Genomic DNA, 27,598 nt, shown 5'->3' on the forward strand with positions numbered 1-27,598 from the left:
AGCACTGGAACAGGGGCTTGGGTTTAAATACAGTGTCTGACGTGGCCTCAGTCTAATCTTTTTTTTTTTTTTTGCCTCTCTCTAATCTTGCACAATGTGATAAACCTCTCTCCCTCAGTTTCTTAATGCGTCAAGTTGGGGTGATAATAGTTTAAGTCTTTTGTGAAACATTATACACATAAGACATTTGTTTCTCGGTAGAAACAAAACCTGCGAGAGAATCAGGGATTTTAAAAAAAAAAAAAAATCTTGTCCACAGCACTCTGTCTGTGTCTATTTTGAAGTGCCTTGAGGGTGAGTGTTGGGTCTAAAGTCCATCGTGGGACAGGTGGCCCATGGTTCTGTGTGCCGCAGATTGCCCCCTCCTCCCCAGTCCTCTTCCTCTCAGTCCAGGATGAAGTTCCCTAGTAGATTTACACAGAGATCTTGTGGAAATGGCTTTTCATTTTATTGTTTCATGAAGAAGGGCTGCCATCATGATCTCTGTAGTCTGCTTTTGGTGACCTGAAGGCTATGCAATTACGTTTTTCTATTTAATAAATAGAAAAAAATTACAAGTACAAAATTAGACCTACGGTGGTGGCAGGGGCTCTTGAAAGTGGGGACCATTAGCTTTGTTAGTTTCAGGTGCAGGGGCCTCTGGCCATGAGGACACATCATCGTGCTCTGAAGTTTGAGGGACCAGTGGGCTCAGTGGGAATGTTTACTGAGTGTATCTCATGGGCTGGGCATTGACCTATTTGTACTGTGTGTTCCTTATTTGAGACAGTGAGCTCATTTAACCTCAATAGCCTCTTTAATAAATTAGAATTTTTATTTTGAGATATAATGTAGATTCCCATGTAGTTGTAAGAGATAATATGGAGAGGGCCTACGGACTTTTTGCCCAAGTTTCTTTAAAGGTTCCATCTTGCAAAGTTGGGATACAATTCAGTAATGACTCACTAACCCTTTGAGGTTTGTGTTATTGCCCTCATTTCTATTCATGATTAAACTGGGGTTAAGAGGAGCACACAGGCCTGCCCAGGTCACACATGGTTAGTGTAGAGTCGGGTGAAACGTGGGCTTGGGATTTCCAGGCAGTACCATCATGATGCTCTGTGGCAGGGAGCAGCATTCACTTTGCTTGTTCATTCATTCAACAAGCATTTATTGAGTAAACTCTGTGGGTCAGATGCTATCATAGGTTTATCTGATTCTTCAGCAGTATGGAGAATCCGGTAATGTTTCCTTCTTTTTTTTTAATCTGAGAAAATTAGCTCTGAGATGTTATAAACCGCCCAAAGGAAATATAGCTCATAAATGAGGGATAGTAAATTTGTACAGTTCCTTCTTCTTATGCAGGTGGTACCCTAGGCATTTTACACTTGTAAACTTCCATAATCCAGATATATTCTTGTAAGGCAAGGATTTTTTTTTTAATTGAAGTATACTCATGTTTACAATGTTGTGTCAATTGCAAGGTGTTTTTTTTTTTTTTTCTTGAATTTGGAATTCAAAAAATATTTTTTGAGGGGGGTAAATAGGTTTATTTATTTGTTTCATTTTTTTTTTTAAATGAGGTACTGAGGATTCAACCCAGGACCTCATACATGCTAAGCATTTGCTCTACCACTGAACTGTACCCTCCTCCCCAAAGCAAGTTTTCTTATCAAGTATTCTGCAGCTTAGGAGTTCAAATAAATTGGAGTTGAAATCCAGGACTTTTGATCCTACTGTGTTTCTTTGCATTATATCCTGCTGAGGGGTGTGGAAGCAGTTCCTTTATTCATTCCTTTATTCAGCAGTTTTGAGCACTGACTTTGCATCAGGGCCTGGCTAGGTGCTTGGAAACAGAAAACAAGAAATGACCCTTTTCTGCAGAGGGCGGAGGCCTAGACCAAAAGCTGCGTAATGTGATCTGAGCTGCGGTAGCCATGTGCAGACGCTGAGGACAAACTGTACCCCCGGCTTTGCTTGGGCTTCCCCTGCCTTCTGACTGGTACACACCAGGTCACCGCAACCCAGTGAGGCCCGCAGCCCGCAGCACAGTATGTACCTCGGTCTCCTCTTCCCTCTCGTCAGGGCCTGCAACATGAACATCCCTGACTACGTGCAGTGTGCTGAGGACCACCAGACTCTCCCCGTGGTGGTCCAACCTGTGGGGATCATCTCAGAGCAGAATTTGTTATGCATCTATAAGCGAATCTCCTTGGTGAGGCAGATCAGCCCGTGCGGCTCGCAGTGGGCACTCTGTATCCACTAAAGTCACCACTATGCGCCCGAGAATGGGTGGAGCGACTTCCAGACCCACCACAAGGTCGTGGGCCTTGTCACCATTACCGACTGCCTCTTGGCCAAGACCTTCGAGAAGCTCCACGTGCAGAGGAGCTGTATGGCACCACGCTCTATGACTCTCGGCTCTTTGTCTTTGTGCTGCATGGGGAGGTGGCCGAGCAGCCGCGCATGAACGTGGCCGTCAATTTACGAGGACTGCAGGGTGGTGGAGAAGAGGATCGAGGACTTCACTGAGTCTCTCTTCATCATGCTCAAGTCCAAGTGGCTGGACGTTGCATCCGACAAGTCTGGGGACAAGATCCTCCTGCTCTACATCCTGTTTGAGAATGAGGACTTCGTGGGACTGGACACAGAGAACAGGAAAGTCTACCTGGATGCCCGGCCACCCTGGCTATGTGAAGGGTTGCTTCCCTACATCCAGAAAGGGATCAGCAAGGAGGAGGGCTGTCTTGTAGCCAAGGCGTGAGGGAGGAGCAACCCGCCGGTTTTCAGACGTTTAAAAGTGAATCCGCCTTTGTTTCGGAGAGATTCTTTTAGGGTTATTATGGACACTTACTCCCGCTTTTCAGCCAATTACCCTGGTGTGACCCCTGGAGTTGCTGTCCAATAGATTAGCCAAAGCCACTGATGCTAGGAGAGCTGGGGAGGAGGCTGCTCTGAGCTGAGATGTGCTCTAGGTCAAATGCACATCAGACGCTGAGACTTGTCTAGTAAATAGAATGTAAACTATGTTGTTACTTTCTTTATTGATTACATGTCAAAATGATAGTATTTTACATACAGTAGAATAAGTAAGATATGTTCTTAAAATCAGTTTCTAGGGGTTTTTTTTGGGGGGGTTACCTCTTTAAATGTGGCAACTGGGAAACTTTCTTTACATGGCTCACATTTCATTCCTGTTGGACAGCCTCTCCTGGGACAGTCTCATCCCTGTGCTTATAGATGTCATGCTGAATCCTGAGATGCAGAATGAGGCGCTGGTTGAGCTGGGGGTGGAGCCAGTGTCTCCTGCTTCCCAGGTCCAGCACCTGCACGGCTCAGGCCCTCTCTCCCTGCCTGACAACCACCATGCCAATTGAGGACAACGGAAACACTGCCAGGGGCTTCCAAATGAACTCCTTACGCAGGGAAAGGCATGTCACGGAGTATGGGGCACAGCAGGGAAAGATTCGTCCTCACTTTGTCCCTGTGATTAGGTCAACGGACCCACTTTGCCTTGGAAGTGCAGACGAGTTCTTCTGGGCTGCCTACCCCCCCACCTTCTGCTCTGTTTCCCTGTGTATCTATTGAGATATCCCTCGAGAAGAAGAGGGTGAGATGCCTTTGCCGAGAGGTGGTCCCCATTTGCTGGGGAGATTGTGGGAATCTGTGTCCCCCCGGCCTACGGCCTCGGGCCTTGACTCTGGAGAGGGCTCATGGCGGTCCCACAGGTGACGGTCGGAGGACCTGGCACGTGCTGCCGGGCCCGAAGTGGAGGAGGTGTTCTGCGATTCTCTGTGAGTCTAAAATCAGATTCTACTTTCTGGTTGTTGGTAAGTTGGAGGAGAAGATGCCAGAGAATTGATAAAAAGATAGTCCAGACCAGTCCTGTGAGTGACAGGCACAGGGGACCCGAGTCCCACCTGCTTGTGGTGCCTGGCGGGCTCTGGATGAATTTTCACTTCCTCCCCGGACATACCTCTATGGCTTAAGGAAGGGGCGAGGCATATCGTGGCCATGACCTGTACTTGTCCTCGCAGGGCCCTGTGATCTACATGGCTTTCTCCCCTTCTGCTTCTTGTAGATGAGCTGGCAGATGTAGTGGTCTGGGCAAAGCCGAGGGCACAGATGCCAGCACCGTGCCACTCCCAGGCTGGCTCCATTCCCGTCACCTGTCACCTCCTGCTCAGTCCCCAGGCGTCAGTGAATGTAGGTGCATCGGTGCAACGTAAGCAGGGACCACATTATCCCCCTGGACAGAATGGTGGGTGAGCAGTGGAAGCCTGGAGCCCTGCCCCAGCCCCCTGGCCAGTGCCTCCTCTTTTGTCACAGGAATCACTTGTGATATGTTTGCTCAGCAACTGCTTGGCTCTGAGTCTGCAGACCCACCAGAGAATGCCAGCTTGTTTTTGCTTTTTGAAGTGTGTCCTTGGGATTTGGCGGAGTAGCTGGTTGTGTGCTTAGCCCATAGTGGTTGACACTGTCACCATTGTTTACCCAGAACCTCGTTTACCAGGCATGGCTCTCGGCATCAAAATACAGCAGCGCATTAAACCTCCCTCCTGGTGGGTCTGTCTGTTTTGGTACCGTAAGGGCTCAGCCAGCATCTGAACGTCAGTGAGATAACGCGGCCAGTGAGCTCGGGTCAAGTACGCTCTCCTCCAGTCACTTTTACTCCATTGTTGCTTTTACTATTCCTCAGTCGTTACTTTTTTTAAACAATGCTTTCGTGCAGGAACAGAGCCTAATTCTCTCCTGTTACTCTTGGTGGGAGTGAGTAAAATTGTCCAGCTTGAAATGCGACCACATTTTGTAGCTCAAAAGCTGTCTACACGCATCTAGGTGAAGTTTAGGTTTGGGGCGCTGACCACGTTGGGGTCCCCAGGCAGCGCCGCTCGCCTCAGGCCCCTGCCTTCCCTGGAACAATAGGTGAGGGTGGGTCTCACCGTCCCCTCGTCCCTGTCCTCACCAAACTCACCTAAATTCTTGTAATTGCTGTCAGTTATTTTTGTTCTCATGTGTTTCTAATTTTCGCTGTTCCTCTTTTCCTTTTTCTATTTCCCTTTCTATCTTGTACCGCCCTGTGAGCATGTTGTTGCGTCTGAAAAGTGGACTGTGCACACCCTGCATTGGAAATAGCCAGATTGTCCTCCGTGCTGTCCCCATCGCTTTAAAAAGCAAAAACCTTAACAGTTGCCTTGATCCATATATTATCCTAGTCATCTTTTTATTTTCTAGTTTTTTGGAATGTTTGCTTTGTTAGCACATCACCCACTGGGGTTTGATACCTGTTAAAATCCTTGCTTTGAGGAACCAGTTTGGTCCTCCTTATGTTTGGTGACAAATGCGCACTTATTAAATTTGTTTGATTGTTTTGAAGAAGTGAGATGCGAATTGATTTAGGCGGCTGCTGAGGGATTTTTTTCATGGAGTATTTAAACTTGGAAAGTCAAAATCTGCAGCATCTTCCTTGATTCTGTCTTTCACACAAACGTGTTTGGCACGCGGTTCCAGGCTGTCGCTGTGTGACGTGCGTGACGGAGATTCCTGGCCGGTGGTCACTGGTGAGAAAGTGGCAGGCTCGGAGATGAGCAGCTGCAGGGGATGCTGTTGGAGGAAGCAGTCACCGGTTTTATGTTTTTTTTGTTTTTTGTTTTTGCATTCACCTTCCCCGTGCCATTTACTTTACTTTGCCTTCATAGAGAGGCAGGAGCGGGTCTAAACTCCATGCCACTCTTATTTTCCCTTTACGAGGCTGGTTTTTCTGAGTATCAGAACAACATGGCCTTCTCCTAAGTAGCTGGCTCACTTGGATCTGGTGGACACAGGGACCGCTAAAGGGGACCGTAGCTTCCTCTCTGCTCCAGCCAGTGGGCATTCAGAGTCGGGTCTGTGGTTTGCCTCAGCAGCCATGCAGGCCTCCCTGTACCAGCCTTTACTATTAACCCATGTTGGCAGTAAATAGCTGACTCCGTGTCTGTTGCAGCTGACGTCCACCACTGACGGCCGTGTCGTTAGTTTGCGGTAGTGAGTCTCCAACACCCCAGTCAGCCGTGAAGTGACCTTGCATTCTCAACCACACCCTGGTTCATCTCACCCGGGGAAAGGGTTTGGCCACCACCGTCATGCTGGCCATGAGACCTTGTTTCTCCTTTCATGCCCTGGTCCAATTGTGGACACTTCATCCTTCACTGACTTGGTCTCGCTTGAGACAGGCCAGACTTTCTGAAAGAGTCCATCACATTCTGGGGGGGAACAGAACAGAAGGAAGAGTAGCAAGTAGGTGTCTAGGCAATCTGGGTTGGCAAATGCAGGCTGGGATCTGTGAAGGCTGGGCTGTGCCTTGGACACAGGCCTTTCCCGTGGCTCCCGATAGCCCAGGGGTCGGAGTGAGAACAGCCTTGCCTGGGTTCCCCCATCCTCATCTGCTCACTGGCAGGTGTGTCTGCTAACTAGGAACTGCCCCAAACCTCGGGCCCTTCAAAGTTCAGACCACAGGAGAACCTTGAGTCCCTTCTCCTGGGCCTCCTTTGTGAGAATCCAGTGCCTTCTGAGATGACCAGCGGCAGGAGATGCCTCCCCCTCCAGGGAGCTCTCTTCGGAGGACTGTGACGCACTGTACCTTGCTATGAGCTTGTGGGGTTCCATCCGTGGTCCTTGCAGAACCAGACTTGAGACTGGCTTAACGATAGAAATGACAGGACTGATTCCAGGGCAGGGCCGGGGGGAGGAACAGGGGAAATTGAATGTGACCTCAAACACCTAGGTGGGTTCTGGGTCTGTTACTAAAATCGGGAGCCTGGGAGGTACCTGCCAGGAATCGAACTCTAGAGTAAATGGTGGACATGAGGCATTTTTAAGATTCCATTTTTCATCCAAGTTAGGACTTCAAAGAGGCACTCGGGTCTATGGCCCTGGGGCTCATGTGAAGGAGCCGGACCACAGATACACGTTGGGAGTCATCATTCTTAGCTGGTGTTCACAGCCGTGCAGGTGGATGAGCTCATCTCGAGAGGTGCAGACTGAGGCTGAGGCGGGGCAGGGCTGTGCCTGGGTTGGAGGAAATCCCAGACCATGCAGCTTTGGTGTGTCAGTCAGTGGCGTTTGGGATTTTCAGAGCAATGGCATTTATCCTTAAGGGTCCTGGGGGTGGGCAGGGCCACCCAGGAAGAAATCTGAAGGGAGGGTTGTGGCCACGCGTGCGCGTCTTGGGATGATGCAGAGGCTGCATGGTCCGGGAGAGGAACCTCCTCGGAAGCTGGAGTCGGAGTGGGGAGTGGGGAGAAGGTAGTCACACTCACCTGTGAGGGAGGGACAGAGGCCTAGGGAGTCTCCACCCTAGCGGACTCTCTTTCCCACGAACAAAAGGCCAGCAGACAGAAGATTTGAGGTGAGAAGGGACGGGCGCTGGGAGAGGAGCCAAAGTGGAGAATGGTGGTTGGACAGTTCTGGAATAGTCTCCCTGCAAAATAGAGTTAAAAAACCCAGACTCTTAAGAATATTGATAGTGACGTTGGAGGAGATAGTTCTTTTTCTGGCCTCCTAAATGTAAGGCATGTATCCGGGGATACACAGAAGAATCGGGCAGTCTGGTCCGGGGGCTTGACCCTTACCAGGGGGAACAATGCAAGTTTAAAGGGGGAGAAGGGCAGCGGAGGGAAACTAGCCAGGCCTCGTGTCAGGTACCAGTCGGCCGCACTACTTGCGTGTTGCATTCACATCCATGTCTCCCAGGTGGGCGGTGGCAGCCCCCTTTTGCAGATTGGGAAGCCTTCTCAGAGGGGTTAAGGGATTGGTCCGTTTAGCGGCTAGTCAATGCTGTAGCAGGATTCAAGCAGGGCCTTGTCAGACTTCAAGGGCATGTTCTATCTACTAATTCCGGTACCTCCCTGTTGTACCTGGATTGGTGAATTGGGTCAGTTTTGGAGCCTTTCACAAAAAGTACGATTTAAGTGCCTCAGGACTGTTTCACAAAGCTCAGTGTTCTTTGATGGTTCAGAAGCACCGCAGTGCTTTTCGCCCCACAGAGGTAAGGTCTTACTCCTTTGACGCTGACGTGGTTGCAAATGACGTACAGGTGCAAAACCAGACTTAGCAGCTTCTGAAGGGAAACTCTCCAGTTCTCCCTTGATAGGCTTTCTTCCACGGGATGTAACCTGCTGCAGCGTAGATCTGAGCTTTCCGTATGGAGTGAGGGTTTGATATCCAAAGTTAGCAAAGAAGGGTCAGATGGAGAAAATCGACGTTAACAATTTATTTTGGGGTTTCATTAGACAAGATGCACTATCGCTTAATGGCCCATATAACGTATGTAATTGAATACAGAATATTGCATTCCTTAATTTCTAATGAGAGATGTCTTGCAAAGTAAGGTTGTCTGCTTTGGAACTTCAGCTTAGCCACTAGGGCGCCTGTCAGTGTGTTGGTGTGATTGTATTTACACAGTGCATGTAATCTGAGCTTCCTCAGCCCCAAACACTCCAGTGCAGAATCATAGGCTGTAGCCATCACTTAGTTACACAAATACTTCTACAACTATATGATACAAAAAAAAAAAAAGAGAGAGAGAGAGAGAGAGAGAGAGAGAGAGAGAGAGAGAGAGATTGCCTTTATCAAAGTTCCTTTGATTTTAACTGCAAACTGTTGTTGAGCAGCTCTGGTTTCCTTTGGATATGAATATGTACATTTCTTTGCATGTAACTTGGATTTTAGACTAGAACACCAACCTCTTGCTTTCCATGAGCCACAAAACTCATAGCCAAATGACATACGTATGAAATATTTTATTCTTTTCTTCTGAGACAGAATCCTTGAATCTGGGACTTGGGCTGTGATTTTGCTTTTTGCTCTTCCCACCCCTCTTGTCATCTCACTCCTTTTTCCCACGTGGCCTCCAAGATGTCATGGTCTCCGAGGAGCAGGTGGACAAACACCAGTTGGTCGCCAAGCAGTCCTGCTGTAGAGGGAGCCCAGCCAAGAGCTAAAGGACATCATCAGAGAGGGCTTCCTTGAAGAAATGGGCTCTACATTCAGTTATGAGGACAGAGTAAGAGTCAGCCAAGAGAAGGAATCAAGAGGGTGACTCAGGTGGCAGGAGCAGCCCGGGTAGAGGCCTGGAGGCTTGTGGGGTGGGGACTCGGTGAGAGTGCACTGTGTGGTCCAGGGTGGAGGGTGCCCCTGCTTGGGAGGACCCTGGAGTGGGCCTAGGGATGGAGGGTTTTGGAGGAGCTTGCTTTTTTACTAGAACTGACACAGAAGAGGCAGTGAAGTGTGTCAGCAGAAAGTGACCCTCAGGAGAGGTACTCCTGGTTTTGTTTCTGATGTTCTACAGAAAGAAGGGGTCGGGGTGGGCGAGAGCAACTCTGCCCGTCCCTTTGAGACCCACCCCTTCATTCATTTATCCATAACACATGCAATTCTGAGTGTCCAGGGGAGAGAGGGTGGACTCACAGTAGTAAGAAAAATGTATTGCTTCTTGAGAGCTTAGCAGTGTCAGAAGTTGTCTTAGCGTAGAATGTTCTAGGAACACAGCAGGGGCACCTAACCCAAAGGGCAGAGGTTCGAGGGAAGGAAGGCTTCCTTGACAAACCGTCAAAATGAGCCTGGAGGCAAGTGGGAAGTAGCAGCAGGTCAGGGGGCACCTGAGGTCATTGTGGACCTGGGTACTGTGGTGAAGGTGGGCGAGCAGGGTCGGGGGTGGGGCTAGAACTCTACCAGGGAGCCTCTGAAGGGTTTGAAGTGGGGGTGATGTAATCAAATTTGTGCTTTGGGAAGGCTGTCCTGGCTGTGTGTGTGTGTGTGTGTGTGTGTGTGTGTGTGTGAAGCGGGGAAGAGGGGGAGAGTGCCAGCAACTGGGAGGGTCATTAGAAGACCATTGACAGGCTGGGGGGCCACCAGTAGGAGAGGGGCGTCGGGGCTGCTTGGGGACGGCAGGGGCAGTGTGGATGCCGGATTTCCTCATGGGGAGGGCTTATTAACTGTGACCACCTAGCGGCACCTTGTGGCTGGAAGAAAACGGATGCAGCCAGGTGGACTTTTCTTCCCTGCCTTGTGTGATGATCTTAGCTCAGCCAACATTTGGAACAGAAGAGCTAAGTTTCAGGGTAGTCCAGGACTTTGTTGAGCTCGTTCGAGTGAGATCTGATAGGATTTAGGCTTGTGTTGAGATCTGCATGTTCACTTAGCTAGAAACGTCCCGTCTTTTGGATTTCCATAGGGGTATTTATTCTTGATAAAGATTGCTTTCTTGGTGAGAGGAAATTTAATACAGCTGCTGTCTTTCTCAAAAAAAAAATCTTATCTTTTAAGAAATTTAATATTCAAAAGAATAGCAAAATTTAAAAATGATAAAGTAAGGCTTTGGTGTAGTTTCTTTGGATTCTGAGTTAATGTAGAGTTAGAGCCTTTGCATTACTTAAATAGCACATCCTTGTCAGTATTTAAAGAGCTGTTAGTGAGCGCCCCAGGCCCCACTTCTCAAAGCATCATTAAATCTTGCTCTGAAATACTGAAGTCATAAAGTTCTTGTTGGCAGAAGCCAAACAGTTGGTTTATAATTTGCAGCATAGCACCCTTTATAAAATAATAATAGGTTCAAAATTAAGAAAGTGGAAGATAACTGATTTTTTTAAAGCTGAAATATAAACTCTCTTGTGTTAATGTTGCAACTGGAAATTTCGAAAAAAAAATCCTACTGTAATATCATCTACGTGGAATACATATATGTCTATCACGTTTGCAACGTAACTGCGCAGTGGTTTTTGAAGACAGGACCATTCCAGCTGAGATACTGGCAGTGATGCTTGCTGGTTTTCAATGGAAAACCCTAAATTTGCCTACTTAGCTTTATTCTTTTCTTTTCTGTTCTCTCTCTCTCTATCTTTTTTTTTTTTTTTTTTTTTTTTTTTTTTTTTGTAGTGAGAGGGCTCAGTAGTGCTTTGCCAGCATGATTTTGGGGCAATTTGGGGGCAGATATCGTGCACAAGCAGTTAGATATTTCCATGCATTTTACTTTCCGGACATCACCATGGAACATGTGGGGGTTTGTGCCTGCAGGCCGGGATGCTGCAGGACTCCCTGGTCCATCACCGTTATGTCTTGGAGCTGCTCCAGTCAGTGAATGACTTTCTGTGGCTTGGAGGTAAGGTGATCTGATGCAAATGATCAGATGTGTAAAAAGTACTGTTACTTGAAATAGAAAACCTATCAAAAATGGCTCTAAAATACAGGATGAAGGAGGAGAAATGGCTGAGCTGCTTGCATGGGGAATATTCTCAGGTGACTCCCTCATTGTGTCTCCTGTCAATCCCCCCACCCAGCCCTGCACGGCAGTCATGCTGAAGCAAGCATGCACTTTCTCAGAAACACGCTGAATTTCCTTGTGCCTCTGTTTGTTGGCTTTTTTTTTTTTCAAAGCACATCTTGCCCTTTGTTTAATGCCATCCCTGCCTAGTCACCTCTTACACTCATTCTTCTGGACCTCGTCCGTACAAAGCTGCTGAATGGATGAACAGAATGTAGTATCTCCATGTAGTGGAACATTATTCAAACGTAAGAGTGAATAAAAAAGAAAAAATAAATAAAGGGGAATATGAAAAAGCCACCTGCTCTGGGAAGTCCACCCTGACTGCTCAACCCTTCCTTTTCCCTTTGAAACCCAATCACTTATGCTCCTCTCTACTCTTTTTGATAGTACTTACCACCTTCTAATAAACTTTAACACTTTCAAAAAAAAAAAAAAGAGAGAGATGCTGATACCACTTCAACATGGACGAGCCTTCATAACAGCACGTTAAGTGAAAGGAAGCAGACACAAACGGCCACATATTGTTGACTTCAGTGATCTGAAATGCTCAGAATAGGCACATGCAGAGGCAGGGAGCAGGTGATGGTTGCAAGGGGATGGGTGGAGGGGGGTTGGGGAGTGACTGCTAGTGACAGGGGTGTTCTTCTGGGGTGATGAAGTGTTCTGGAAATAGATGGTGGTGAGGGCTGCACAACCGTGAGTGTGCAGAAGACTGCTGAGCGCTGTCTCTGGGAGTGCCTGTGGTTGGGGGCGGGTTTATTTTGTTCTCATCCGTGAAGAGTCATCTTGTGCTGAGGCCATTCTACTCCTGTGAGTGTTGAGGCTCAGAGACTTTGCAGAGTCATGTGTTATTTTCCCCCTTGCTGAGTGTAAGCAAAAAATTTTTAAGCCTGAGGAAGTGCTCTATCTGCAGAAATGTCTTTGAGTTTTGCATGGTGTAAAAATCTTGAGAGATTTTTAATCGTTGAGGAGAGCCTGTGGGGGGAAACAGCCCGTGAAGCCTGGGTGACACTGGGAAGAGCCGCGCTTCCATCCCTGACAGGGGTGGGGATTTCACCCCCGTTCAGGCAGTGAAGGGCCCAGACCCGTGAGCGGAGTTGACAATCGTGAATATTTACGTGAATCCGCTGCTTCATCTTGGATATTAATTTCAAGCTGAGTCAGTTTGTGGCGGCAGCCTCATCCTACATCAGGAATCTATACTATATGCTCTTTGAGGTGAAGACCTGACAGACTTGATTATTTAACAGTCTCCCTTGAATTGATATCTCAGATTCCTTTGTCAATAGTAAAACAGCAGAAATATAGACGTCCTTTTATGCCGATGTGACCTGGAGCAGGTTTAGTCTCTGTGCCTCAGTGGCCTTATCTGCGGGTGGGGAAGATGATAACAGTGCTTCCCTCAGAGGGGCTGGTGAGGGGAGAGGGAGGAGCACAAAGGGAGGACTTACACGAGATACACATGAATGACAAAATTTAGTGCTCTAAGCCTGGTGAGGCCTCAGGGCCGAGATGGCCGAACAGAGCAGTCCTAGCCGGAGCTCGATCCGTGTTGGCAGCTGTTATGATCAGTATCACCACTGTGGGTTATCAGGCAGTTTTAAGACTTGGTAATAGGAATTCATGAATAATGTTAAAAGATTAGACAACTCAGATCCGGTTTACATAGTTCTCAAGATTTCCTATGAGAAATGGATATTTTTCCCCCATCTTTAATCTGAGTTGAGTCTCTAAACAACTTCTGTATTCCTCCAAATTTTATTTAATTCTCCATTTCTTGAAAAAAAAGTCTTTAAATGGAGTTACTGGTGTCTGAACTGAGGGTCTCATGCATGCTGAGCACATACTCTCTCAAGTGAGGTATAATCTCCCCCGTGATTTTTTTAAACTTTTCTTTCTTAGTATTCAGAGATTAGAGGCCTCTAATTCTTTTTCTGGAGACATGTCCATGAACCTGTAAATCTATAATTAGTGGACAAAATTTGGTTTATTAAAAAATTCTATAAAACATTCTGCAATCCTTTCAAAAGTAAATGCTCATTGACATAAAATGTTTCTCCTTTATGGTGATTTCTAATTTTTTGTCTGCCTTAACTTATTAAAAGTAATCCTCATCATCATAATGACCAAGCTTGCTCTGAGTGGACACCTCCCTAAGGCTAAAATGCTTTCCTCATATTTTACCTCATAGCAGGTGTTTAAGGGTAGGCATCAGTGTCTCCTTTTTTGCAGCTGAGGGATTGAGAAATGGGGCAGCTTGTCCAAAATCTCACACAGCTGGCGCTGGCAGACTCAGGGCTGGAACCCAGGCTGCACAGGATGCTTTCTCAATGTCTCCTCTGATCAGCCCCGTGTTGAGTGGTTTCCCGAACTCCTGTGAGTCCATAAGTGAACGATTTTAGCGGTCTCAGTTTGATGAAGCCTTCAAAGGAGAGACACCAGTGAGAATGTGAGACAGAGTGGCATAAATTGAAATTGTACATTTTCACAAATGTTGCATTCTCAGGCAATGGCTTAAAAAGTTTATATTTTTTTATTTTAGTGCTCTGTAAACACTAAAAACAAAATATTAAAAATGATTATAGTGCAAAATAGGAGTGGGCTTTGAAAGTCCAACCATTGCTAATGATGTTGCTTGTTTTTCTCTAGTGGTGCTTATTGACAGAAAAATTTACAAAGACTGAATTGGTTCTATGTAGTCTTAGTATGGAGGAAAGTTTTGTCAGTGAATATTGTAAGTAAAATCTTTACTCTTTTCTTTCCTGATGATGAATATGTAAGTTGTTTTCATGGCTTAAGTACATTTCCTCATTTGTGAAATTTGAGTGATGCCGTTTACCTTGTTTGACTGTGAGATGTAGACGCCTTGTATACGAAGCACCCAAGAGCTGCTTAGTAAAAATATGCTGTCACAAGGACAGATAGTTTAGAAGGATCAACTCTGAATACTAAAGAGGGTGGCTTGTTTCTGATGCATATTCAATATGCATATATATGAATATATGAATATGGCTTAAAGTAACAAGGATTCAGGGTTTTGTGTGTGTGTGCAGTATGAAGGTTTAATGAAATCTGTATCATTCTAGTGAGACAGGGACTAGTTAAATCACCTTAAGCAGACGGCCTTGAAGATTATTTACACAGAATGTGTGTTGTTACAACTCAGAATTCATGTTGCCGTGTAACCATCCACTCAGACATTTAAATTCGTAGAAATCTGACCAGAACTATTAAGTTTAGAAAAATCCACATTGATTATTTTAAGGGAATAAGCTTCTTTCTTTTGTGATTAAAGAAATTTTGATTTATTTTTCTGCATGCTTAATAGGTTTTAAAATATCAAAACATTGATTTGACATGTCACTTTTTTTAATAGAATAAAGCTCATGCTGTTTTAATGTGCAAATAAAAGTTTTTGTATTTCAATACACTTGTATGATTTCCTGGCTCTTTGAGAAGTATTTTGCAAGATACTTAGATTACCTACTGTTGGAAAAATACAGACGTGACTTTTATGAATAGAGGTCTAGTACAGATCTGTTGGTTTTTGCTACAGTGCATGACATGAGGCCTAGGAGAGAGAGCTTTGCTGCTGATTGCCGGAAGGACAGATCCCAGATCTCAGTCTCCCCTCCTGTAAAATGAAGTGGCTGGACTGGATTCTTTCCTCTTCTAAGATGTGTTTCCATGAGCCTGTGTCTTTTGTTTATATTCAAGAGTATTAGCAATGTCAGATTAAATACTGAATACCCCTCCCTTCCCCGAAGCAAACTGCAGTATGTGCTACATAAGCTTTTAGTTATCTGATTCTTGTTTCTGATTCAACAAGCAATTTTTGTGTTGCATCTTTCCCGGCAACCTGGAAGGTCTTTTTAGCCATAGGAGGCGCTGTTGCACCTTCATACATTCTTAATTTTCCTGTTTGTAAAAGAAGGCTTAACAAATATTTTTTTGCTTTGATTCCTTTGCTTAGTGCTTCAGAATAGCACAATGTCCATTATGTCTGTCTACCTGGAAAAATTATTCTGCTTATATCTTTGTTTTATTCTGTCATCTCGCTGTGAACATTTCAGACTTGCTGTGCAACAATGGCAAAATCGGTCTTTTATTCCAGTGTTAGCAACCAGTGAGCCGGGATTTTATAAAGCAGCTAGAAGCGGCCTCTTGAGCACCTTAAAGCTGAAAAGTGTACTGAGTTCCCTGAGTATTGACCCAGCCGCTGTGTGTCATTTGGTGGGAGGTGATTTTGTACATAGAAGAAGGGGTGTAGTGATTTGACTTGGGTTTGCGTGCACACGCTGTCACTGAGCCACGTGAGCCTGAGTCAGTTTGTTCTGAGTTTCTCCCTCGTCTGTGAGATGGGGATGCTCGTATATGCTTTGCAGAATTGTGAGAATTAGAAATTATGTAAATTGTTTAGCACAGTGGGAATGTCAAAGGGCTCATAAAGTTTAGCTCCTGTTTTGTATGAAGCCATCATTTTACAGTCTTTGGCAATTACTAAGAAACAGGAAAATAAGAAAAGCTGGTTTTATGATGAAAGATATTTGAGGAGGTTCCATAGTTCCTATACCCATAATTTAGCATCAGCAAAGTCAGGACCGTTACACAGTCGCCCTGAACCAACGTTAAGCCACAGAATTTTTTGGTACTTCATATATATTGGGGCTTAAGTGGACCCAATACTTATACACATGTTTTCTCCAGCAGCCAACTGAGAGATGACACAGAAGAACAGACAGGCGATAAATGTCTCCTTTATTACTGATGAAGCCACGTTCTCCATGAAATTCAGGGCTGTGGGAAAATGCATGTCATGATACTGTGTCCCAGAATTAGAGACTCACGCAGTCCCAGGTAACTCTGGGCCACAGCGAGCCTTCCCTTAAGATGATCTGCCCCATCCTGCACAGGGCTGCCCTGCCATGGAGCTGAGCATCCCGGGTGCTTCCCAAGGGTGGCCAACACTGGAGGGAAAGGAAAGGTTTCATATGCCCTGCTTGTCTCTCCGGACTCACACCTCAATCTGTTATTGTGAAGAGTGCTAGCCGTTGGCCAGGGGTCAGGGGTGTGAAGGGGGAAGCACTCTCCATGGACCAGAGGAGTGTGGAGGAGGCATCCCTTCTCTCAGTTTAAACAGGTGGTGAGATGCAAGAGAAGGGTGCTCTCCAAGAGTTTATAAGAGGGGAAATAAGGATTTCCTTTGGGACTCAGACTAGCCATGAAACACAGAAGATGATTAGTAGGGAGACTTGTAAATCACTTTCTTATTAAATTCACATTTGTTGAGCACCAAAAATGTGCTACATTCTTTTCTGAGCGTTTTACAGAAATGAATCCTTCAATCTTCACAACAAGTGAGTAAGGGAGATTTGATTGTTATCCCAGGTTTACAATGTGGAAATTGAGGCACGGAGAGAGTAAGTAAGTTGGCCAAGGTCACAGAGCTAGTAAGTGGCAGAGCTGGTATTTAAACCCTGGCTGTCTGGTTTCCAGGCTCCCAGGGATGGGCTTTGGGTGTTTAGAGGTATCTGCATCCCTGGATCTCTGTACCTCTGTGCATCACTTAGCCCAGAAAGGACAGGGAAAGGAGAGTTACACAGGTGCTCACAGTCGTGTCTCAGCCACTGTCCACGGACAGTGCACCGTGATTGGCGTTAAATGTCTTCTGGGCAGCAGATCTGTTCGTATAACAGAAATTTAGTCCATTGAGTTAATCTAGAAACCCTTCCTGCTCTGCTTCTGTCCATGGTTGCCATGTGACTGCCTGCCCGTGATTGGGCCGTTGAGGAGAATCTGTACTCATAGTTGAACTCTGATATTTCAGTCTGGTTCGTAGTTTCACATCTCCTGTTACATTAATAAATTCAATTTCTGGTTTCTTTGCATCAGTCTCTCATGAGTTTGGTTAATGTGACATCAGTCCATGGGAGCCTAGTGTTGCTGACGGTATATTTTCTGAGCACGTTGTGGCACTTCTACCCGTGTGGACCTGGGTGGAAGATTTCCGCCTTCCGCACTTATTTTCCCGAACAGCAGGGTCCTCTCCCACCCCCGGATGTGAGGCTGGGAGCTCTCAGAGTAGGCCAGTCAGAGGCCAAGTCCACAAATCAGAAAATAATGAAGTCCTTGGAAGTGGGTTTAATAGAAAAAAAGGGCTTCCAGTTATTCCGATGGGCTGTTCGAGTCCATTTGGTGAAAAGCTATCCACTGTTACTGGTTGAGCTGCTTCTTTGCTGTTGAAAAGTCTGGATTACATGGAGGGATTTTAAAAAGCAGAAAGGTGTGATTTCATGTGGTACATCCACACCGGTGAGTAGTGATGGATGACCGCCTGTGTGAGGCATAGACAGAGTCTTACAAACTTCATAAAACAGCTTTAAAAGCTCTGCCATCTGAGTGCACTTCATATGGGGTCCAATTCATGACTGGGCATGCTGAGAGGGCAAATAATTGATAATGGCAGAAAGGACACGGAGGCATCAAAAAGGTATCAGTCATGTTCCCTGTTTAAAGGATGTGGCACAATGTAATATATTTGAGCTGGTTCTTCACTGAACAGTTTTGAGTGTTTTCTGGGACTCCCCAGTGCACCAAGGTTCCGTGCAGCTGGGTGTCCCCTCAGTGCAGCTCTGTCAGCGCTCATCCTGGGCTGACGTGGTGTCACGGGGAGCAGGACAGTCAGCGTCCCCGGCTCCTCCGAGCTCCGTTTCTTCATCCGCAATGCTGGGTTTCTCTTCGGTGTCTACTTAGTAGGGTTGCTGAGAATCACACGTGATGGTTGTCAGGGGCGATTTGTGGTTGTCTCTGTGATTGTCATATAGTGAATATTTGATAGAAACTCTTGTTTTTTATTAAAATTATGGCTCCTAGATTGCAGGGGTTTTTAGTCTGCATTTACTCTTTTTATAAATTTATTCTTATTTTTAAATAAGCACTTATTTTTATTTATTTTTATGAAGGAACTGGGGACTGAAGCCAGCACATTGTGCATGCTAAGCAGGTGTTCTACAACTGAGTAATACAGACCCTCCTTGTCTGAACTTAAAAATAAATATTTCAATACACAAAATAGCTCTTAAACCCCATCATGGGCCTATTTTCTGTATAGACAATTGAATACATATGCTAATTCAATAAGAATAAATGTTGTTGGGACATAATTTCTGAATCTGTTTATGTGTTTAAAAACGATCATAGGTAGTGATAAACACGAGTCTTGGATCCACTACTTAGGGTCTGTTTTGCCATCATGGGAAATTATATTTTACAGAGAAGGCTAATTGGGTCTCGTTGATATTTGGATGATTTAGCAGATGATGAAGGCTTTCAAAAGCTGACAGTTTTGTATTTTAAACTAACTACAAAGTTATCTTCTATAAATTGGAAGTCCTCAGCTTGTGAATTGCCCAGTAATTCAGTGTGTACATGTCTGTGTCTCTGTGAACGTGTGTGTATGTGTGTGTGTGTGTGTGTGTGTGTGATTTCAGGAAGGTAGAAATAAGTTCCATATAGCCTTCTGATACCTTTCTCTTCCAGTAAAAGGTGTAGGCATATATTTATACAAATAAATTGATACTCTTTTGTCATTTGGCATATTGGTGGGTATAAAAGTTTCTCATACTTGTTTCAGAAGGGTTGGGGAGAATGAGCTTAGAAAATAGGAGGAGATAGAGGCAGGAAGGTTCTTTACTCTTTGTGCAGGATGAGAAACAGTAGCTTTTCTTTTTTCTACTAAAGCAAACTGGCACTGAATTGTAACATACTATTACTCAGAATTGCTTTTCTGATCAGATACGAGTGCCTCAGATTTTTCAAGGCAACATGAATGATGAAATGTGTTTTAGCAATTATCTTTAAATGTAGTTCTATTTTTTAAGTAAAAGGCTATAGCCTGTTCTTTCTTCCAGCGTTACAAGAAGTTCCCATTGATCCAGGTACATGATAATTGTGCTTAGTTTCTTCGGGTTATTGTTTTGTGTTTTTTTTTAAGTGCTTGTTTCATTGTGGTGTGAATGAATGTTTAAAATTTCTGGATTTTGATGTTTAGAACATGCTGATTTATCAGAACTGTTAAAAACCTGATTGTTGTTTGGTCCTCGTTTGGTGGGGCAACCTATTGATTTCTGTTGTCTGTTAAAGAGGGAAATTCTTCCTCTAGCCTGTAGATCATTAAGTGAATGGTTTGCAGTGTGCCTTTAAAATTCTTTGAATGCATTGAGCATGTTTGTCCAGTGAATTTTGAATTGACTCATAGTAATGACTTTGTTTGATTCTGTGGCTTTTGCTCCTCTCCACATGAATTTGAATTCTCTGTTGCATTTTGTATACGTGTTCTTAACAGGGGAAGAAATTTTGCATTTTTTACATAGGTGGGTTTTCCTATCCCCTCTGAATGCCTTCTGTAATTGATACAGCGAAAATCTGTTATTTCAGTGCTTAATTATTTCATAAACTATTTTTTGGCTTAATCAGAAACAATGACAAAGAATGATAATAAAAAACATGAAAACCTTCCTTCCTTTGAAGAATAGAAATGAGGTGGTCAGGCTCACGCGTGCTTTGTACCTGACACCCGTACTTTCATGTCATTGTGTATCATGATTCGGAGATGGAGTTGCTTCAGGTTTGTAGATTTTTGTTTTAACATTTGTGTTGAATTCATTCTCTAGGCTGATGTTTCCTGTTGCGTTTGTGGAAAGTGTAGGTGAAGGGAAACAGATGCTACGTTTTGTATTCAGGAGGCCTGAGTTGCTGAAGAGTATAGAGTAGAGGGTGGGCTGAGGAAGAGAGTGACACTCCCTCACCTCCAGGCTGAAATTGATGAACAATGAAATCAATTAGGTGTATCGGTATTTATTTGACCAATAGAAGTCAGAGGGCCCAGACTGTCTAGTTATGCGCAATGGAAAGTACTGAATTCACCTGCAGAATTAGGTGATTTACCAAGTAGAAGCAGCTTAGAGCAATCAGAAAAATCAGTTCTATGATGAGATATAAAAAGAATATAATATCTATTATTTCTGAAACTTTTGTATGTTAAGTTGTGTAGAGCTAAAATTAAGTTCCAAGCACCAGGAGTTAAGAGTCTGGGTGGTTCTGTGGGATCGTTATTCAGGGATGTGTCTAGACCCTGCTGGAATGGCCGAAGCTGGCAGGAAAAGACGCAGAGGCAGGATTTGTCATCCTAGGGTGTCCTCCATAACGGTTCCATGTGATAGCCCATGATTGGGTTAACAAATTTAACAGACACCAGACGCATGTCAACCTTAAGAAGAAAAAGTGTGCTTAGTAACTGCTTTCAAGCAAGCACCTGTGCATCCTCACTCCTGTCTCCTTGCCATAAAAAGCAGAGACAATGCCTTGCTTGCATATTTGAGGTTTTAGATAGCACTATGTTCATTGCACAGCAATGACCCAGGCCCTCAGCTATAAATGCTGGGCGTGCGTGCTGTTAGATAGTCTATTATCCCCAAAACACGGACCTGGCTGGACTGGTGGTCTGCTTTGTAATGAATATCTAAAGAATTTATCTTGTTCCCCTCTCCCCATGACTCCCCTAAAGGTAAACTAAGCCTTTTTACTCATTGTGGATTCTACAATCTCTGTCTCATTCTGTCTTTCCCCAAGTTCCTGTTTACTATCACACAACTGTTAAAGACTATTTTCTTTGATTATACACAATAAATATGGGAGGATTTGAGAGGCTCTTGGAGTTGGCTCCCTACTCCCTCTCGCTTTCTTTCCTTTTTCCACAGTCTTGAGTCATTCATTCCATGTCGGTAAGACTTCTGCCAGCCAGAACCCACAGTTCCAGGTGAGAAGGATGCAGACTTTATCTCTCCTACCCGAGGGAGAGAGAGAAGAGAATTGAGATCTGCTCCCCCGTGGTCCCTTCCTGCCCCAGGGCCACTCCAGTTCACCTGCAGCCTTCTGGCCTCTGCTCTCAGGGCCTCTGTCCCAAGACTGACATCAGCCTTTTTTTCCCTTGTCAATATTTCCTGTGCCTTTCAGGAGTTGGTCTCTTCTCTGCAATTCCACCCTGGCAGATGTGATGGTGGTCAGCGTGCTGGTGGGCAGTCATTTGGGGACTCCCAGGAACCATTCTGATTCTCCTGAGTCTCTCATTCGGGGTTACAAAACTGTCGAGAACCGGAGGAAGCCCATTCACGTGAGGTCAACACAGTATTACATCACTTTCTTTTTATTTTTGAATTTTCAGTGGAGAAATTTTTGTAACAAACTGTTCCAGATTTTCGGCCGCCTGCTTTCCTCACCACTATTTCCTTGTTGGCTCTGGTGCTTGTTTAAAGAACCAGGTTTCTTCTCTGGTCATTTCTAGCAGCTGGGCTTGCCGAATCCTTGATCTGCATTTGAAGCAGAATGCTTCTTCGTGATGTCAAACTGATTTTCCTTGTCATGTCTTAATATTTTGTGTACACTCAGCAACTGTTTCAAGTGAAATGCTCTTGTCCAATTTCGGTTAACTCACATTTGCTGAACTCCTGCTTTCATGCTGAGGGCAGTTTCTTCTTCCTGTAATAAAATTTAGCAATTTGCATTTACTATGGGAAGGTACTGGCCCGAGGTGCTCTCGTTCTTAACAGTTTTAATAACAATTCACCCATTAAAATGTACAGTGGTTTTTACTCTATGCCCAGAATTGTGCATCCCATTCAATCTTAGAACATTTTCATCCCCCCAACAGGAAGCTCCTTATGCATAAGCAGACATCCCCATCTTCCCCATCCTCCCACAGCCCCAGGGAGCCAGTTTTCTCTCTCTGTGGGTTTGCCTCTGCTGGAAATTTCATGTAAATCGAGTTACTTCATGTAAGTGGAAGCATCTATTGTGACTGACTTCTTTCACACTGAGTAACGTTTTCAATATTTGTCCACGTTGTGGCCTGGGTCAGTACTCAATGCTTTGCTATTGCTGAATAATATTCCTCTGTATGGCTGGGCCCCTCTGTTTACCCATTCATCACGTGATAGGCATTTGTGTTGTTTCTGCTTTTTGGCTGTGATGAGTAATGGCTCCGTGAATATTCCTGTAGGAGTTTTTATGTGAACATTTGTTTTCAGTTCTCTTACGTGTGTGCCCAGGAAGCAAAATTGCCTGGTTATTCAGAAACCAAATGTTCAACTCTCTAAGGACCTGCCAGGCGTTTTTCCAAAGTGGCCAGGCTGTGTTACATCCTCACCAGCAACGGCTGCGTCCTCTGCATCTTCTGTGTCCTCATTAGTGCTTTTTACTCTTTTTTTGATTATAACCTATTGTAGTGAGTGTGAAGCGGTTTCTCCTAGTGGTTTTGACTTGATTTCCCTTACAGCTAATGATATTGAACATCGTTTCGTTGTGCTTATTGGTCATTTGTATATTTTCCTTGATAAATGTTTTTCAGATCCTCTATTCATTTTTTAATTGAGTTGCCTTTTTATTGTTGAGTTGTAGGAGGTTCTTTTTGTTTTTGTTTTGGTTTTTTTTGGTAGATACAAATTCCTTATCAGATAAATGATTTGAAAAAATTTCTGCTGTGTGTTGTTTTTTCACTTTCTGGATGGTGTCCTTTGAAGCAATGTTTTAAAATTTGATGAACTCCAATTTATCTCTGTTTTCTTTTTCCTTGTCCTTTTTCCTTGTCCTCTGTTTTCTTTTTCCTTGTCCTTTCCTTCAGTTTACCTTGTCCTTTTGGGGTAATATTTAATATCTGAGGTATTTTATTTAAACTTTTATATATAAAATAACTTAATTATTAGGACAGTTCTAGGAGACGGGTGCTGTTGTTGTCCCCAGTCTATGGATAGGAGACTGGGTTGCAGAAAATTTCACTGACTTATCAGTGTCAAAGCTACCCAGTGCTTTGGGAGTTCAGACCCTCATGTTTGTCCCCAGCGTCTGTGCTCTTCACCACCATGCTCCACTCCTTCCTGGAATCGTTAATGAAAAAGTCTTTACTTTTTTGATTTCTTGTTAGTTTTTGTTTTTCTCATTGGGGCCTCATCTCCTCATTTTCCTTAAAGAGATCAGTGTAGGTTTATTTTAGGTCTCATGTAGGCAGAAGCATTGCTATCAGTTAACTTCTTTATTACTCACTCCCCAGTGATGGCTGTTGCTAATTGACCTAATGAAGTCTTGCTTTAGTCTTTCCTTCTCATGACACTAACAACAGAGTCATGACTTACAGAATGCTTAAAGAAGAAAGTACTTGATTGATTTTATTTTGCTACCCAATCAAACCAATCAAATAAGAACCCCAGAGTTGACACAGACGGTAAGCCCTCCAGAATAGGGTCACTGTCTTCCTTGTGTTTCATTTGTTTGGTCACAGTGTCTGGATAGTGCCTTGCTGTCCAGCAGTTTTGTTAGGATACAGTGTTCGTGAATCATTGTAAGGACAGAATTTTGACAACAGACTGTGCTGTTCATTTCACGAGGGAAATGTTAATATAGAAATACTGCTCAGATCTATTTTAAAATTAAGCTTGGAATTTTGAGAAGAGTTCAAGAAACCATACAAAGATCTTTTTCACTAATTTTAGATCTATCTTAGACACATTATGGTTACATAGCAGAGTACCTTATCAAGTAGATTTGACAAGAGCTGTGTATTATTGATTATTTGTTTTAGTTGAAATATTCTACCTGGGATAAAATATTCAGTGCCCATAAATGAACAAATATGTTTGTATTTCTATGCAACATGGGAGCAGACTTCATATGTTTCTATATAATATATATGACTGTGTGTTTTAATCTGTCTTTCAGTGTTTTTATAGTTTTTCAGCAATGTTGTAACTTTAGAATTCTTCTAAGAAAATCACCCCAGATTCTAGTGCAGTTTGTACTGTGTATCCTGTCTTATGCATGGGATTCCACTGTCCCCACAGGGAGGAATTTCCTCTTATATTGAGTTCGTATCAGAGTTAAAGGAACTGTGATTTCTAGGCCTTTGCTCTCCATGTGTTTGCAGTTGGCTGTCAATCGCGATTTTCCCTTTCTTGAGTTTTCATTGTTCAATTAGAATTTTTGAAAATAACTACTAATATGTTGCATCGATCTCCCTAGAAACTTGATGTGTTTGTGCTTTTCAGTTTTCAATTTATGAAAAATGTAAATACACACTTGTTTTTAAGTAGTCCTTTTTCACTAGATATTTGGTTACCTCTTTATAGTTAAAATATTTTTTTCCCAATGTATGAATCGGTGTGCATGTTTTAAAAGATACCTTACTTTTTATTTTTCTTATTGTAACAGTTATATTCATTGTAGAGAATTTAGAAAATACGGATAAACACATTAATAACTTAAAATGGCCTCTAATCTCACCTAGACATACAGTTGTAAGGTTTGAAATTGAGAATTACAAGTCCTCTCACATTGTTCTTCTTTTTCAAGTACGTTTTGGTTACTGAGACCCTCGAATTCCCATATGAATTGTAGCAGCAGCTAGTCAGTTTCTGCAGAGGAGACCGCAGGGATTGTGATCGAGACCACGTTGAATATACGGATCGTTCTGGGGAGCACTGCCATTCCAAAAGCGCTGTCTTCTGATCCAGCAATGTGCGTGGTTTGTCCAGGTATTTAGGTATTGTTTAATTTTTTTTTAACAATGCTTTGAGTTTACAGAGTTATTTTACTTTGTTTTTTTTTTGCCTTTATACTGAGGACAATTGTGCAAGGTACCGGGATCAGAAGTGTATTTGAGCCCCGCCACTTGCTGCCACCATGGTCACTGCGCTCTTGCTTCACCCGCTCTACAATCTTGCACAGAATAGGACCTCAGTAACTCTCTCTCTCGAATGATTATATGCTTGTTGGATGATGCTTGAGAGTCCGTGTGATGATTTTTTTTCCCCAGCCTTTCCCCACTTCTTTACTATGCCCTTTCTCTTCCTTTCCTCCAGCCTGGGTTTCAGTTTACCTGTGGCATTGATTTTTCTTGTCTGTAGACACTTCCTTTCACTGGTTCACGATAATTTTACATGTGGGCTGTGGAAACTTGCTAGATGTCAAGAAAGAGCCAATCCATTGCATGCTAGTATTTTTAGAGTGCATTATTGTTTTATCGATTGAAATTAAATCAGGGTGACCCCCTGAGCCCTCCTGTGAGCTGTTTTTGCCATCCTACAGGTGATAATGCTCTGGCTGCTGAATGTGCCCTTTCCCCATACTTGGTTTTGGAGTTAAGTCACCATCAGTGGAGCCCTCTCTTTAAAAGATGAAGAAAACATTTGCTCCTTCTCCCTGGTTGGGGACTTGGATGAGATGAGGTAACAGATAAAGAATGGAGCCCCACCTCATTCTAACACCCGCTCGTTCCGTTCCTTTCTCCACGGAAAAAGAGTACAATTCAACACTATAAAGATTGATTGTGAGCAAATGAGATAGACAGGACAACCGATCATTTATTAAATATACTTTCATGCCAGAAACAAATGTATTATTCACACAAAAAGCACACAAAGCACGGTAGTACCGTGATTACCAACGTGGGTCCGAGTTCGAGTCCTGCTCTGGAGTGACCAGTCCTGTGAGATGGAGAACTGGTAGGTCGGCTTAGCCTCTCCCGGGCTTGTTTTCTGTCCTGCAGAGATGGGGCTCGCTAGGCGTCCCTCCCCCATAGAGATGCTGTAGGGTGCAAATAATGCGCATGGGCAGCCCGAGCATAGCTGCTCATTCCTCGTAAGTGAAGGAGAGCATAGCTTTTGTGGTGAAGGCTTTATAACAGCCCCGTGTGGACTTTCAGTGCTCCAAAGGAATGCCTTGTGGTTTGGAGATGGGATTCTCATTTCTGTAAATACCCAAGGATTGTGTAATTGGGCCCTGCTGATTTGAATCTATTCTTTAGAAAGTACATATTGTAGATATATTTTTCAAGCATGCATGCTTTTTTCTTTTATCATTTATTGTTCTACCCTCTCTCTTGGTGGGACTTTTCATGGAATCCAGGAAACAGCCCTAAGCCACCTGCCTCTTCACACGTCTCCGTGGCGGTTTTCTTCCCTGACTAGAAGAGGGTTCTGCATAGGGAATTTTCTTTGTTCCCCTTTTCTTGGAGTCTCTCTGTCTGTCTGCCCACCTCTCACCTGTCCAACTGTCCATTTCTCTACCCACTCATTCTTCTGACTTGTTCCAAATAGCATTTCAGGCAGCTTACAGAAGAACAGATACCAAATAAACAGGTGAGAAAATGGGACCAAGTTCAGACAGTGAGGCTAGGAGGCGAGCCTGTGTGAGGGTGGCAGGCATGAGAGACACGCGTCTGCCCTGTGACTTATAAGATCGACAGCAAGAGTGTGCCTGAGGCTCCCAGCAGACACAGGTTAACAGGGTTTGTGGGAGATGCTCACTGGCTGTGAAATAAATAAGTGGCTGAGGAGAAGCCCAGCCTTTCCAGCTACTAAGGCTTAGGAGAATATTTTGAGTGTCTTCAACATCAGAGTATTTCATCTTTTCTTTTGTCAGAGTTCTACATATAGATGGTTACATTCTGTACCTGGAAATTTCTACAAAATTTCTTCCCACTTGAGTCCCATGACTCGGGAATGGGGTGGTTCTGCTCATTGACTGGGGTTGGCCAGAAACCAAAAATGACAGCTTCAAAGGAGCCTGGGATTTGTCAGTTATGTTTTGTCAGTACTGTAGAGTTCAAAAAATGCTTTCACAGTATCTCTCCATCTGAGGCGGCAGCGTGCTCTCTTACCAGCATCAGGAGCTCAGGGCCATGGGATGGTGGGGGCTGACTGCTTTGCCGTCAAGACAGCTGAGCTAGTCACTGCAGGTTTGATTCTTTTACGTAAGGCCTTTCATGTTCTTTACTTGAATGTTTCAACAGGGAGTTAATTAACTGAGTTAATTAACATTTAATAAATATGATTCTTTGTTGAAAAGACAGTTATAGACAGAATATAAGCTCTGAAGCCTTTAAAAACGGTTTCATTACTGAAATTTCAGTAGGGGAGATACACAGTTTATCTTATTTATGCCTGTCTTTTAAAGTAACAAAGAAACAAGACAGAAAAGGCAGAGGATTGTTTCTGTTCTTCCTTTCTGCTTGCAGGTGCCCTCACCTCCAGTAGCATCCATCCAGACACCGGAACTGACACTGGCCGTGCTCCGAACTGCCTCAGCCCTGAAGACACAACTGACAAATAGAAGGGGACCACGCCCTGTTACAGCAGGTGCTCTCACTTTGTGGATCCTTATGTAACTGAGCGGTGTTAATCAGGATTGCCCGTTCTACATTGTGTGGCGCTGCTGCGGTGTCTCCTAGTTACTTGTTTCTGTAAGTATTCATGTATTATTCCCCACTGA

At 44.1% G+C, this 27,598-nt stretch overlaps 1 protein-coding gene across 9 annotated transcripts in view; it reads left to right on the plus strand.

Annotated features, from left to right (window-relative positions):
* The window catches only part of LOC141579551 (uncharacterized), a 139,538-nt gene that overhangs the window by 27,353 nt on the left and 84,587 nt on the right, over nt 1–27,598 (plus strand). For 7 of the 9 annotated variants that reach the window (XM_074376034.1, XM_074376028.1, XM_074376027.1 and 4 more), the window contains 2 exons: nt 24,680–24,861; nt 27,345–27,569. The exons of 1 other annotated variant lie outside the window; for it this stretch is intronic. The gene's annotated coding sequence lies outside the window, so the exon portion shown is untranslated. The remainder of the gene's footprint in view (nt 1–24,679; nt 24,862–27,344; nt 27,570–27,598) is intronic. One more of the 9 variants, XM_074376032.1, reaches the window with a different exon arrangement.

Source organism: Camelus bactrianus, chromosome 13 (assembly GCF_048773025.1).
Source record: "Camelus bactrianus isolate YW-2024 breed Bactrian camel chromosome 13, ASM4877302v1, whole genome shotgun sequence".
Lineage (NCBI taxonomy): Eukaryota > Metazoa > Chordata > Mammalia > Artiodactyla > Camelidae > Camelus > Camelus bactrianus.